This window comes from Narcine bancroftii, chromosome 4 (assembly GCF_036971445.1).
Source record: "Narcine bancroftii isolate sNarBan1 chromosome 4, sNarBan1.hap1, whole genome shotgun sequence".
Taxonomy (NCBI): Eukaryota; Metazoa; Chordata; class Chondrichthyes; order Torpediniformes; family Narcinidae; genus Narcine; species Narcine bancroftii.
The window spans coordinates 103,675,647-103,688,425 of NC_091472.1; the positions used below are offsets into that span (position 1 = coordinate 103,675,647).

A 12,779-nucleotide genomic window follows, 5' to 3' on the forward strand; every position below is an offset into this window, starting at 1 on the left:
AAACCTTTAACTTTTAAGCCAAACTTTTAAACGTGTTTTCTACAAGGGGGAAGGAAGGAAAAAAGTTAACTTCCTTCTGAGTTCTGCCTCTTTATACATGCAGCATTCTCTTTTGGAAAAGTAGAGCCCGCACTCCAGCCGGCAGCAGTAATCCAAGGTCATTCGGTAGTATGCTTCCCGAATATGGCAGCGAGGCGATCACATTTTAAGCATGGTAGGGGGAAAGGAGTAGAGTCAGGCACTTCAAATTGCTAAGTGTGTTGGGTGCATTGCATTCAGCACGAGTCGGTTACAGTTCACCCACCCCCTCCTTCTCTCTTTCAATTACGTTTAATTTATGGAGCGGAATTGATGTTGCAGAATTTTATGTTCTGGTCCTTTGAAATGGCTTCTTTTATTTTTCAGCGCAAGTAACACGTTGACAGGGAGTGAAGCACGAGTCTGCAGATGCTGTGATTGTGGCAAAAGCAAAAATGCTGGAGGAACTCAGCAGGCCTTGCAGCTTCGCAGGAGGTAAAGATGTATAACCAACATTTCTCACCTGAGCCCTTCGTTCTTCAAGGGCTGCAGGCAGGCACCTGAATAAAAAGGCTGGGGAGCAGGGAAGAAAGGACAGGCCAACAGACATAATTGGACATGGATAGGAGGAAAGGTGAGACTTGGTGGAAGGATGGGAGTGGCTCTGAATGAAGAGCTGGAGGAAAGGAGATAGGGGAAGGGGAGAAACTGGGAGGGGGGAATGAGGAAAGGGAGGGGTTGGCTCACAGAAACCTGGAGAAGTTGAAGTTAATGCCATCTGGTTGGAGGGTGCCCACACAGAATATATGGTCCCTCCAGTTTGTGGGTGGTCTCAGTCTGGAAGTGAATGGACAGACATCTCAGCATGGGATAAGGCTGGGAAATTGAAATGGGTTGCACTGAGAGATCCCTGCTATTGTGGTGGACAGAGGTAAGGTGCTGAATGAAGCGATCACCCAACTGCATCCATTCTTTCCAATGTAAGAGCACTGGATGCAGATAATGACCCCTGTCCCTGCAGATTCACAAGTGAAGTGATGCTTCAAGTGAAAGGACTGGGGCCCTGACTTGTTGTGAGGAAGGAGATGTGGGTACAAGTAGAGCATCTGCTATGGTCAAAGGGGAAGATGCCAAGGGGGCATTTTGGAAGGAAGGAGTGGGTGAGGGAGTCACAGAGAAGGCATTTTCTGCAGAAGGTGTAGAGGGGAAAGTCACTTTTTTAAGAAGGAGGTGATCGCAAATGATCTCACAGGGATGACCTTGGCCTGGGAGCAGATGCGATAGAGAAATTGCAAGAAAGGAATGGAATCCTTGCAGGGGGCAGGATGTGAAGAAATGTAATTGAGTATCTGGGAGTTGGTGGGTTTTTATAGAGAATGTCTAGAGAATTTGTCACCTGAGATGGAGACAGAGAATTTGAGGTTCGAATGGAAATTGACAGCAAAGTCGATAAAGTTGACAAGCTAATCATGGGTGCATGAGGCATCATCAAAGTAGATGTCAATAAAGTGGAGCAAGAGTTAAGGGGCCTTGCCTGTCCATGACCAATTATCACCTTTTTTATTGACCTGTCCCACTCTCCACATCAAACATACAACCCCCACCAGCTATTACATGATCCCACCAACGAACACACTACTTCTGTGACTCCCTCACCCACTCCTCTTCCCACCATCTGTCCCTTTGTTACATACCTGTTCCTGAGACCGCAAGAAGTGCTCCACTTATGCCTACACCTCCTCCCTCACCACCATTCGGACCCCAAATAGTCCTTTCCAGTGAAGCAACACTTCACTTGTGAATCAGCAGAGGTCATCTATGGCATCTAGTGCTCCTAGAAGCATAGGACATTACAGCACAGAAACAGGCTCCTTCGGCCCTTCTAGTCTGTGACAAACTATTTTATTTTTTTGCCTAGTTCCACTGACCTGCACCTAGTCCATAGCCCTCCATTCCTCTCCCATCATGTTCTTGTCCAAATTCTTCTAAATGTTAAAATTGAGCCATCATTCACCACTCTCACCATTCCACAATCCCTCCACTCACTGTGCAAAGAAGTTCTCCTCATGTTCCTCCTAATCTTTTCTCCTTTTGCCCTTAACCCATGTCCTCTGGTTTGTATCTCTTCTACCCTCCGTGGAAAAAGCCTCTCTACATTTACTCTGTCTATTCCTCTCATAATTTTAAATACCTCTATTAAATATCCCTTCATTCTTCTTCTGTAGTCTCCTCTGCATTGGATGCAGGCTGGCAGAACACTTCAGTCAGCACCTTTGCTCTGTCTGCCGCAATAGCAGGATCTCCCAGTGGTAACCCATTTCCATTTTAGTCCATGGTCTCGTGCACTGCCAAACTGAGACCACCTGCAAATTGAATGAGCAACACCCCGTATTCCGTCTGGCAAACTAACCAGTTATGATTAAGATTGACCTCTGGTTTCTGTTTAACACGCCCTCCCTCCCCCGTCTCTTCCCCTTCTATTATCCCTATTTCTCCTTTCCTCCAGATCTGTATTCACAAAGCAACCCCCTCCCCCAATCAATGCTTGCCTGCCTTTCCTGTCTTCCTATCCATGTCCAATTATTAACTTTTGTCTGCTGGCCTGTGTTCATCCTCATGCCTGATCTGCCCATCTCCCTCCCTGGCTGATCTGCCCATCTCACCCCCCCGGCTGATCTGCCCATCTCACCCCCCCGGCTGATCTGCCCATCTCACCCCCCCGGCTGATCTGCCCATCTCACCCCCCCGGCTGATCTGCCCATCTCACCCCCCCGGCTGATCTGCCCATCTCACCCCCCCGGCTGATCTGCCCATCTCACCCCCCCGGCTGATCTGCCCATCTCACCCCCCCGGCTGATCTGCCCATCTCACCCCCCCGGCTGATCTGCCCATCTCACCCCCCCGGCTGATCTGCCCATCTCACCCCCCCGGCTGATCTGCCCATCTCACCCCCCCGGCTGATCTGCCCATCTCACCCCCCCGGCTGATCTGCCCATCTCACCCCCCCGGCTGATCTGCCCATCTCACCCCCCCGGCTGATCTGCCCATCTCACCCCCCCGGCTGATCTGCCCATCTCACCCCCCCGGCTGATCTGCCCATCTCACCCCCCCGGCTGATCTGCCCATCTCACCCCCCCGGCTGATCTGCCCATCTCACCCCCCGGCTGATCTGCCCATCTCACCCCCCGGCTGATCTGCCCATCTCACCCCCCCGGCTGATCTGCCCATCTCACCCCCCGGCTGATCTGCCCATCTCACCCCCCCGGCTGATCTGCCCATCTCACCCCCCCGGCTGATCTGCCCATCTCACCCCCCCGGCTGATCTGCCCATCTCACCCCCCCGGCTGATCTGCCCATCTCACCCCCCCGGCTGATCTGCCCATCTCACCCCCCGGCTGATCTGCCCATCTCACCCCCCCGGCTGATCTGCCCATCTCACCCCCCCGGCTGATCTGCCCATCTCACCCCCCCGGCTGATCTGCCCATCTCACCCCCCCGGCTGATCTGCCCATCTCACCCCCCGGCTGATCTGCCCATCTCCCCCCTCCCCCCCCCCCCCCCCTCAGCCTTTTATTCTAGTGCCTGCCTGTGTTTTGCTCTTACCTTGGGTTCAGGTCTAAATGTTGGTCGTGTATCTTTATCTCCTATGGACATTACGAAAACTGTTGAGTTTGTGAAAATGCTGGAAGAACTTGGCGGGTCTTACAGTGTCCATATGAGGTAAAGATGTATAAAATTTTGGGGCTGAGCCCTTCTTCAAAGAGGTCTCTTCTTCAAAGAGATCAGCTTAGAAAACCTGCTTCCCTTTATGATGTGATCCAGCAATATTTAGTGTAAAGAGGTTGGCTGGTGGAGATCATCGTTGGAAAACGCAGATTCCCTTTGCTCGGCTTTGAGTGCTGTTCAAGGGGGTAGCAGGATGGAAACATTTTGTGATGTAGGTGTCGCAGAAATCTAATGTGCTGATCATAACACTCATCCCACTGCTCATGTCATTGAGGTCCATGCACAAAATATACATTTCATCAATGTGCCTTTGGCCAGTAGTTTGAAACCATATTAAAACACAGGCAGGCACTAGAGAGAAGTAGTGATATCACCTTGCTCCCTCTGGAGCTATTTCAGATAATTCACTGATGTAGGTATAATTTTTAAAGACAAGTGAATGTTGTGAGTTTCACTGTAAAATGCTGTATATTCTCCAACACAGTCAATACTTTCCTGCCCAGTGAGATTTAGGCAGTGGAGGGAAAATGGTGTTGGCCCCATTTGCAAATGTAATTAAAGTTCTTGTGGTTCTGCATTACTGACACAATAGTGTTCAACAGTGAGTGAGTAAATAATGACCTATGTGGGGCATGGCATGGAAGAGATGTTGACATGGGAAGAATTAACAGTGATGTTTTCTGTCACAAATTCTGTGCCTATGTTCATAATTAGAACTGCAACCTAAGCAAAGTTATACAAGCTGAATTGTCCATCACAAGTTTGACACAAGATCAGAACGATATTTGCCTCTCCACTGTTTCTTTACCCCAGTGTTTTATATTCCAAATAGGCTAAGGGCTATCCTAGGATTCATAAAGCAGGTGATAGACTTGCATATACACCAGTCTTAGTTGAGTTTTTATTGTACATGGGGAAAAAATGCCTTTTGAGACTAAGCTTTCAAATGAAAAAGCAAAAGCATTCCAGTGGAAGTTGCTTACCCCTATCGCTGTGGGAGTTGCACCCCATCACAGGAATTTACTCCCCTTTTTGCCTCTTTTATTTCCCTCCATCCTGTTCTGTCCCTGTAAAATGGAATATCCACATGAAAACCCACGTGTAATATTTTATTTATCATTTTAAATGTATTTAACAATCATACAAAACATCAAGAGAACCCCTTCCTTCACCCCTCCCCTCTATACGTCCTATTAAACAGAGAAAGAATGAAGAAAAATAAACAGTAAAACATGGAGACATGATAATACTACAGTTTAAAAATCTTTACAGATGTCTACTGGCGAGCCAGTAGTGATTGTAACCCTATATTGGCGCCAATGAAGTACCTATATGCTCGAAATAAGGCTGCCAGATTTTTAGGAAGAAGTTGTATCCATTCCTGAGATTGTATATGACCTTTTCATGTGGGATGCAGCTATCATCTCTAAAGACCACCTATCCATGATGGATAAAGGTCCCATTATTGTCAGGTAATATTTAGAATGTAACATACATGAAATTCAACTTTTGTCTACTGTAAGGCAGACAGAGAGTTGATGCTTTGCCCAGCGCCCCTCCAAATACTGACCAGTCATGAGCCTGCTTAGCTTCCAAGATCAGACAATCCCAGGCAACTTCAGGCTATTAGATACTGATGGGAGTCAGATTTCCATGTTACTGGTATGCATTTCCAGGCCACACATAAGGCAATTTCTATGAATTTAGTTTGAGAATTAGTCATCTACTGGCCACACATAAGGCAATTTCTGTGAATTTAGTTTGAAAATTAGTCATCTACCAACTATGATAAAGTTTCCCCAAGAGACAAAGCTTTGATCTACTGGGAAGGTGACTCCCATGATCTTGGTTAGGATGTCACAGAGGTCATACCAGATGGGCCTCACCTTTGTGCAAAGCCAGGTAGAATGTAAAAAGGAACCAACCTTTACACCACACATAAAATGTACCTGATAATTCAGGTTTATATTGGTGTAATTTCTGTGGGGTGAGGTAAAGTTGATGGCGAAAATTATAATGGACCAATCTATTCCTGGCATTGATAGTAGCCAACATACTTCCCTGATACAGATCTGACCAGAGTTGTTCGTCAATTGTTGTGTCTAGGTCTGACTCCCATCACACCCTAGACTTGCGCAAACCTATCTTTGGACTCTCACTCAATAAAAAGTACATTCTCGAAATAAACATGTATACATTTCCTTCATGGAGTACTTTCTTCTTTTCAGTGAGTCCCAGTAGAGTCATTTCAGGGTCCAAACTGGTCCTAAGGAAAGATTGCAACTGAAGGTAACAAAAAAAGATCTTATTGGACAAGTCATATTTCTTCCTTATCTGTTCAAATGAGATGAAAAGTCCTTTTTCATAACAATACCCCCAGCCCGAACCTGGCTGAGCGCGCTGGGGGGCACTGACGTCACCTGGGTGTCACATGGTCCCCCAGCGTGAGCTTCTGAGCCCTGTGCTAAGAAGGAAACCCCCGATGGTGCCATTTTGGCCGGCTGCCCCACCGCATGGATTAAAAGTGGGGCCGGTTTGCCTGCCTCGTTGTGTGCTGCCACAGTATCTCCTTATGATACCAGGTTTCCAAAATTTTATTGTTCAAAGTTATGGGTATGTTCATTTTGCCTTAAAGGTGTCTTCATTGACCATTCTCTTTTCAGTCCAGAGCCTCCACATGTCTTCCCCATATTTTAACCAAGTGTTTTTAAATGGGGTTGTCTGTTCTGCTGGCTAGAATTCTGGAAATTCCATTTATACATTAAATCATTCTATACCTCTTTTAGAGAGTGAAATACAATTTTTACCCTGGAGGGGTTATTGTCCCCCTCAAAAAAATGAAGAAATTAATCTCATTTGGGCTGCCAAATAATTCGTTTTGAAACTAGGCAACCGGATGCCTCCTAACCTAACTTTTCCTTGGATATTCTAGGTACCTTACCATCCCAAATAAATTTCCTAACATGCTTATTAAGGGTTTAACAAAAGGTTTGATGTAGTGGAATGGGCAAGGACTGGAAAAGGTACTCCAATCATGGCAATATATTAATCTTTACACAGTTGACCCTGCCAATTAGAATGATGGGCAAATTCATCCATCTACTCAAATCTTCAATTTTACTAAATAGCAGGAGGTAATTGAGTTTGTATAAATTCTGAAGATCATCTTTCACCATTATTGCAAGGTATGTGATGCCACCTGAGGGCCATTGAATGGATTTGTTCAGTGGTAGTGTGATCAAAATTTGTTAGTGGGAAGATTTAACTTTTTCCCCAGTTCACCTTGTATCCTGAAACTTCATAAGATTTTAATAGAATCTAATTTAGTGAGGAAATTGATCGGATCTGTTAAATATAGGATTATGTCGTCTGCCATAAGATTAATTTTGTGGCTTATCTGGCCCATCATAAAACCCTTTATCTCTGGGTCTTGACTAATTGCCTCTGCCAAGGGCTCAGTATCCAAGACAAAAAGTCCTAGAGATGAGGGGCAACCCTGTCGACTTGATCTGCTGAAAGGAAACTGCCGAGATCTCTCCATTAGTGGTGACCCTAGCTTTGGGTTTATAATAAAGAGTTTTAACTCAAATCTGAGCTTGGCCAAGACTCCAGATGAATACAGCTGTTCCAACCTGTCAAAGGCTTTCTCAGTATCCAGATCCACAGCAACACTCGGTTCAACCTTAGACTTTACATAGTGGATAATACTGAATAGCCTATGTAGGTTGTTGGCTGACCGATGTTTCAGAATAAAGCCGCGCTGGTCTAATTTATTTATTTTGGCAGGTATTGGCCAAGCCTGTTAGCCAGGGCCTTAGAAATCAATTTGTAATCTTGAGTTTAGTAATGAAATGGGTCCCTTTTTTTAAATAAATCAGTCATTATTGCAGTAGAAAATGATTCATGATGAGGGATTAAAAGTAGATCCTTAAATTCTCTATAAAATTCTGGCGGGAAACCAACTTCCCCTGGTGATTTCAATTTCTTTTGAAGAAAAGGGGAGGTCCAAAGTTGCTTGATCTTCTTGGTCAAGTTTGGGTTGTTCATCAATGGATAAAAAGTCATCAATTTTCGTCATGTCTTCTGGGGACTCTGATTTGTATTATAGAGTTCAAGAACAATAAATTCAATCCAGACTGAAATGGGCTGTTTCACATAACCCCTGTGTGATCTTGCTGCCACTTCGTGCACAGAATTTGTTCTGGATTCTTCCCTCTCTGCCACTGCATCGTATCCAATGCAACGTGTATGTAGAAAGACTGAAATAGAGTAGCTGTTTTCATCCTGGGAAGTATTATTAAAATATATCCTGGAATCCAAGAAACTCCCATTCATTGATTCCTCTTGCAAATCACTGCTATCAGTGGCATCAATCAGAACAATTTCTATTGACCAACCTCAGTATTGAAAAACAATGATACAGTAAAACCCCTGGTATCGGGCATCTTTGGAGATTGGTAGATGCCGATTTTCCGGTTGCTTGAGACTCACTATTACAATGCATTAAGAATAAACAGTTTAAAACTGCTGTACTTGAATAAACTTTACCTGCATGAATATATAAGCCTTCAAGCATTTGACTATATTTTCAGTCATGTTCCTTGGAAACATTTGGTCATTGCATGTGCAGGATCCTCCTCCTCCTCCATCATGGAGCTGCCTGAAAAACAAACAATAGCATTATAGATAATTAATGCCTCCCCCCCACCCCATCCTTTACAGATAAAGCCTCTGACCAGGGCAACTCTTATAAAACAGGGGTAAGGTGATACTTTTTAGAGAGTCACCCCAATGGCGAGCGGCATCAACCAGCTCTTCATCCTGGGTGACACCATTGCTGTTTCACACAACGTTATTAAACAGCTGCTACGAGCAAAGCACAACCAAGGCACTCTGCTGGCTGAATATTTATTTGCTCCCATCTTCATCAAAGGTTTATGTGCTACTTCAGAGAACATTTACAATTTTAAACACTTTTTAACCTATTAATTTCCTTTCATTTATCCTCAATTTTTTTGGGGTTGTTTGAGGCTGCAGGTTATTTGAATTGTGGATGCCAGGGGTTTCCTTAAAATGCAGGAAGAGTTAAATGGCGCATCAAATCTGTTCTGGCTCATGCACCAATCCCATTCCCTGTTCATTTTCCCTGTCACCTATTTTCTCCACATAACCATCAATTTTTGAATGAGTGCAGAGATTTACAAGGATGTCGTTAGGACCTGAACTGTTACAAGAAAGGTTAAACAGGTTAGATTTTATTCCCTGGAGTGTCAGAGAATGAGGGGAGATTTGGTAGAGGTGTACAAATTTATGAGGTATAGATGGCGTAAATATAAATGGGCTTTTCCCATTGAGGTAACAAAAACTAGAGGACCTGGGTTAAGGGTAAAAGGTGAGAATGTTTAGGGAGGACTTCTTCAAGCAAAGAATGTGAAATAAGCAGCCACTGAGGTGGTGAATGCAGGCTCAATTTTTCACATTTTAGAAAAATTTAGATGGGCGCATAGATGAGAGAGGCATGCAGGTCAATTGGACAAGATGGGCTGAAGGATCTCTGAGCTATAGTGTGTGGTTTCCCAGATTCTAGTATTCACCTCAACAATTTATGACAGCCAATTAACCTATCAACTCACATGACTATGGGGCATATGAGAGGAAACTGCTCTCAAGAAACTTCAAGACCTCAGCACCAGAGATCAGGAACTGAATCTGGGTCATTGGTAGTAGTTTCATCTGTGGCGCTACCCAACATGCTTCATGCTGCAAAAGAGCTAAGCATGTAAGCATGGGAAGGCCATCAATATAGAAAACTGGGAAGTTCATTGCTTCTGTGTGGTATTAGCAACATCAAGTTATTCAAGTATAGCAGGTTAATATTTGCTTCTACCCAAAATTTCAGTATTGCCTCTAGCATAAAATAATTTGACAAAAGTCATTAGTTATCCACACAATCTGCTTATTTTCCCTTTATTGCTTGGTTGTGTGGTTGAACCAGAGCAGATGGATTCTAACTAGTGCCAATATGTAAAAAGCTTATCACTGGAGTAAATTCTTCCATCTGTGATCTGATAACAAAATAAGTCTTGGTACACTTTCACTCCTGTGTGTTGAATTATCAAAGCTAGATCTGTCTCCTGGACTAGTATCAATTGCCTAGGGAAGATTATCCAAGACTTTGGCTAATTTGCCTAGTTTTTAAAATATTTTTGGCTTGCTCCAAAGGTCTTGTGGTTTTGAATGATTGTTTATATTATGAGGGTAGACAGAATTGACCAGAGCATCTTTTCCTGTTTAATGGTGTTATATTTGGGTACATTTTAAGACAAACCCATCTGATTTCTTTCTGTTGTCATGTGTCAATCATTTGTAAAATTCTGATCACAGACCATTTTCTTTCAATCCTCATATCCTGGTAGCTGACATCATAATTTGTATTGTAATCATTAGCTAAGTTTTTTGCGAAACACCTTCAATGTAGAATGAGGGGCTCTACCAGGAGCGGCCAGTTCACAGATCTAGGAACTATACTGACTACAAGTTATGCTGCCACTACTAATGGCTTAAACATACATTTGTGCTGATCAGTGGGGGTATCTATGACTTTAATGGATGGACATGTGGAGGAGAATGTAATACCCAACCCCCCACCCAGGACCAATATCCTTGTGGGCAGATTTGCTAGAGATGTTGCAGGAGGCAGGGGGATGGGAACCATAGTGTTGGGTCAAATATTGAAGCAGTTGGTGGAAAGGTAAATGTGTGCAATGACAAGGAAGGACAAGCAGTGGATTGAGCATAAATGCAGTAGGTTGGATAGATAGAAATGTGTGTACTTCAATGTGAGAAGTATTAAGAATAAAGGTGATGATCTTAGAGCATGGATCAGCATGGATATTGTGGTCATTACAGAAAATTGTTGCAAGGACAGGATTGGCTGATACAGTTACCAGAGTTCAGATGTTTCAAGAGGAATAGAGAGGGAGGCAAAAGGAAAAGGAAGGAGGTTGTGGCATTGCTAATCAGGGATAACATCACAGCTGCAGAAAGGGAGGATGTTGTGGAGGGATCGTCTACTGAATCATTGAGGGTAGAAGACGGAAAAAGGTTGATTGGCACCTACTTAGTGCAAAAAAAATTAGATGGACCAAAATTTGTCAGGTGTGACCAAGAAGAATTCCTGACACAACGTGTGGACAAGAAACTAGAGGAGAGGCCATACTGGATCTAGTACTGGTCAGTGAACCTGGTCAGGTGACAGACCTCTTGGTGGGTGAGTATTTTGGAGACAGTGTCCACAATTCCCTGAACTTTAGCATAGCTATGGAGAAGGATAAAAAGAGACTAAATGGGACAGTATTAAATTGGGGAAGGTCTAATTACAAAGGGACTTTGGAGTATAAATTGGGAACATGTTTTTAGGGGAAAAACAGAAGTAATTTGGAGGATGTTTAGGAACCACTTGCATGGTATCCTGGATAGATTTGTCCCACTGAGACAGCAAAAATATAGTTGGATAAAGGAACTGTGGTTTACCAGAGAGGTGGGACAACTAATAGTATACACAAGGCCATGGAAACAAAAGGCAGGAATGGCTCATCAGGATTATAATATAGACAAGAAGGAACCCAAGTCCTTATGAGAACTAGAAGGGGGCCAGGGATGGTTCTAAATGAATGTTTTAATGTTCACCAGGGAGAGGGACCTTGGTGAATATGATGTGCTGGAGCATGTCGAAGTTATGAAAGAGGAAGTGGTGAATCTTCTGAAAAACATTCAGATAGATAGATCCCCTGGACCATGTGGGATATACCCCAGAGTAGTGCCAGAAGTGGTGAGAGATTGCTGGGGGGATTTGCCAATGATCTTTGCACCCTCCTTGGCTGAGAGCTGAGCTTTGTCCACAACATTGGGAAGTTGTCTGATCTCCTCTTTCAAGTCATGGCAATGGATCTGTCCACCTTGAGATTGGTACTGGATGATGGTTTGACATGCTGCTTTGCCAAAAGCTGCTGATCCAGAGATGAATTTTCAACCAATCACTGCGCAACTGGACACTGAGTAGAACAATTAATGAGGTAAGAAGAGACATGCATGGAGCATCAACACCAGAAAAGAGTTGATGGCCTGAGTGGTCTCCAAATATTCTATAAATTATATAAATGCAACTCTTTAATCTCTTCCAAATCATCTCAATTACTGATTCTCTAATTAGTGGAAAAATCTGTTTGGATTAGTTCCAGCATCAAAAGACAAGTGATGCCATACATTTTGAACCAAACATTTTTTTTTGAAATTTCCCTCTAACATTTTTAATCGCATTAGTAAATTGCAGTGGGATTTCAGACAGTGGGTGCTCTTGTATCTGACTGTCATTTCAGGGCATTCACTAATGCAGTGGTTCTCAACCATTTTCTTTACACTCACATACCACTTTAAATAATCCCTATGCCATTGGTGCTCTGTGATTAGTAAGGGATTGCTTAAGGTGGTATGTGAGTGGGAAGGGAACGTTGAGAATCACTGCTCTAGACCCAATTGTTACTGAAATATTTTGCTTGAGAAAAATTGTCATTGGCCCATTTCCTTTGGAGTTACGAAACTGCACATACGTTTCCTTTCCACTCACATACCACCTTAAGCAACTAAGATATCAGTTGCACCTGGACCACTCTTGAGTTTGAAAACTTTCACTCCACAACTAGCTGTGTCCCTAAATTAATCATGTGTCCTGTAGCTAATTTAATGGTCAACATCAGGGGTTTCAAACTCAAATTCACGGAGGGCCAAAATTAAAAACTTGGACTAAGTCGAGGGCTGAACTAAATATTTATTGAAATTTTTCAACAACATCTGCATGTTTTCTCTTCTTTCAACATATGTAATGTTAAACTTTAGGATATAACTTTAGGAGGATAATGTTACAGGTCAGGAGTAGGTAGCTCAAGTTCACCCTTTGCTTGACCTGAGGGAAACCTATTTGGTCCCTGTGGAGATGTAGTCAGCATACACAGGCTGTGTCCATTTTGGCCTGCATC

The 12,779-nt window shown here is 43.6% G+C and overlaps 1 protein-coding gene across 5 annotated transcripts in view; it reads left to right on the forward strand.

Annotated features, from left to right (window-relative positions):
• The window catches only part of armt1 (acidic residue methyltransferase 1), a 167,068-nt gene that overhangs the window by 1,093 nt on the left and 153,196 nt on the right, over positions 1–12,779 (forward strand). For 4 of the 5 annotated variants that reach the window (XM_069932289.1, XM_069932290.1, XM_069932291.1 and 1 more), the window contains exons 2-3: positions 406–513; positions 5,973–6,033. The gene's annotated coding sequence lies outside the window, so the exon portion shown is untranslated. Of the gene's footprint in view, positions 1–405; positions 514–3,629; positions 3,739–5,972; positions 6,034–12,779 lie in introns of those variants that run through there. The other variant, XM_069932293.1, reaches the window with a different exon arrangement.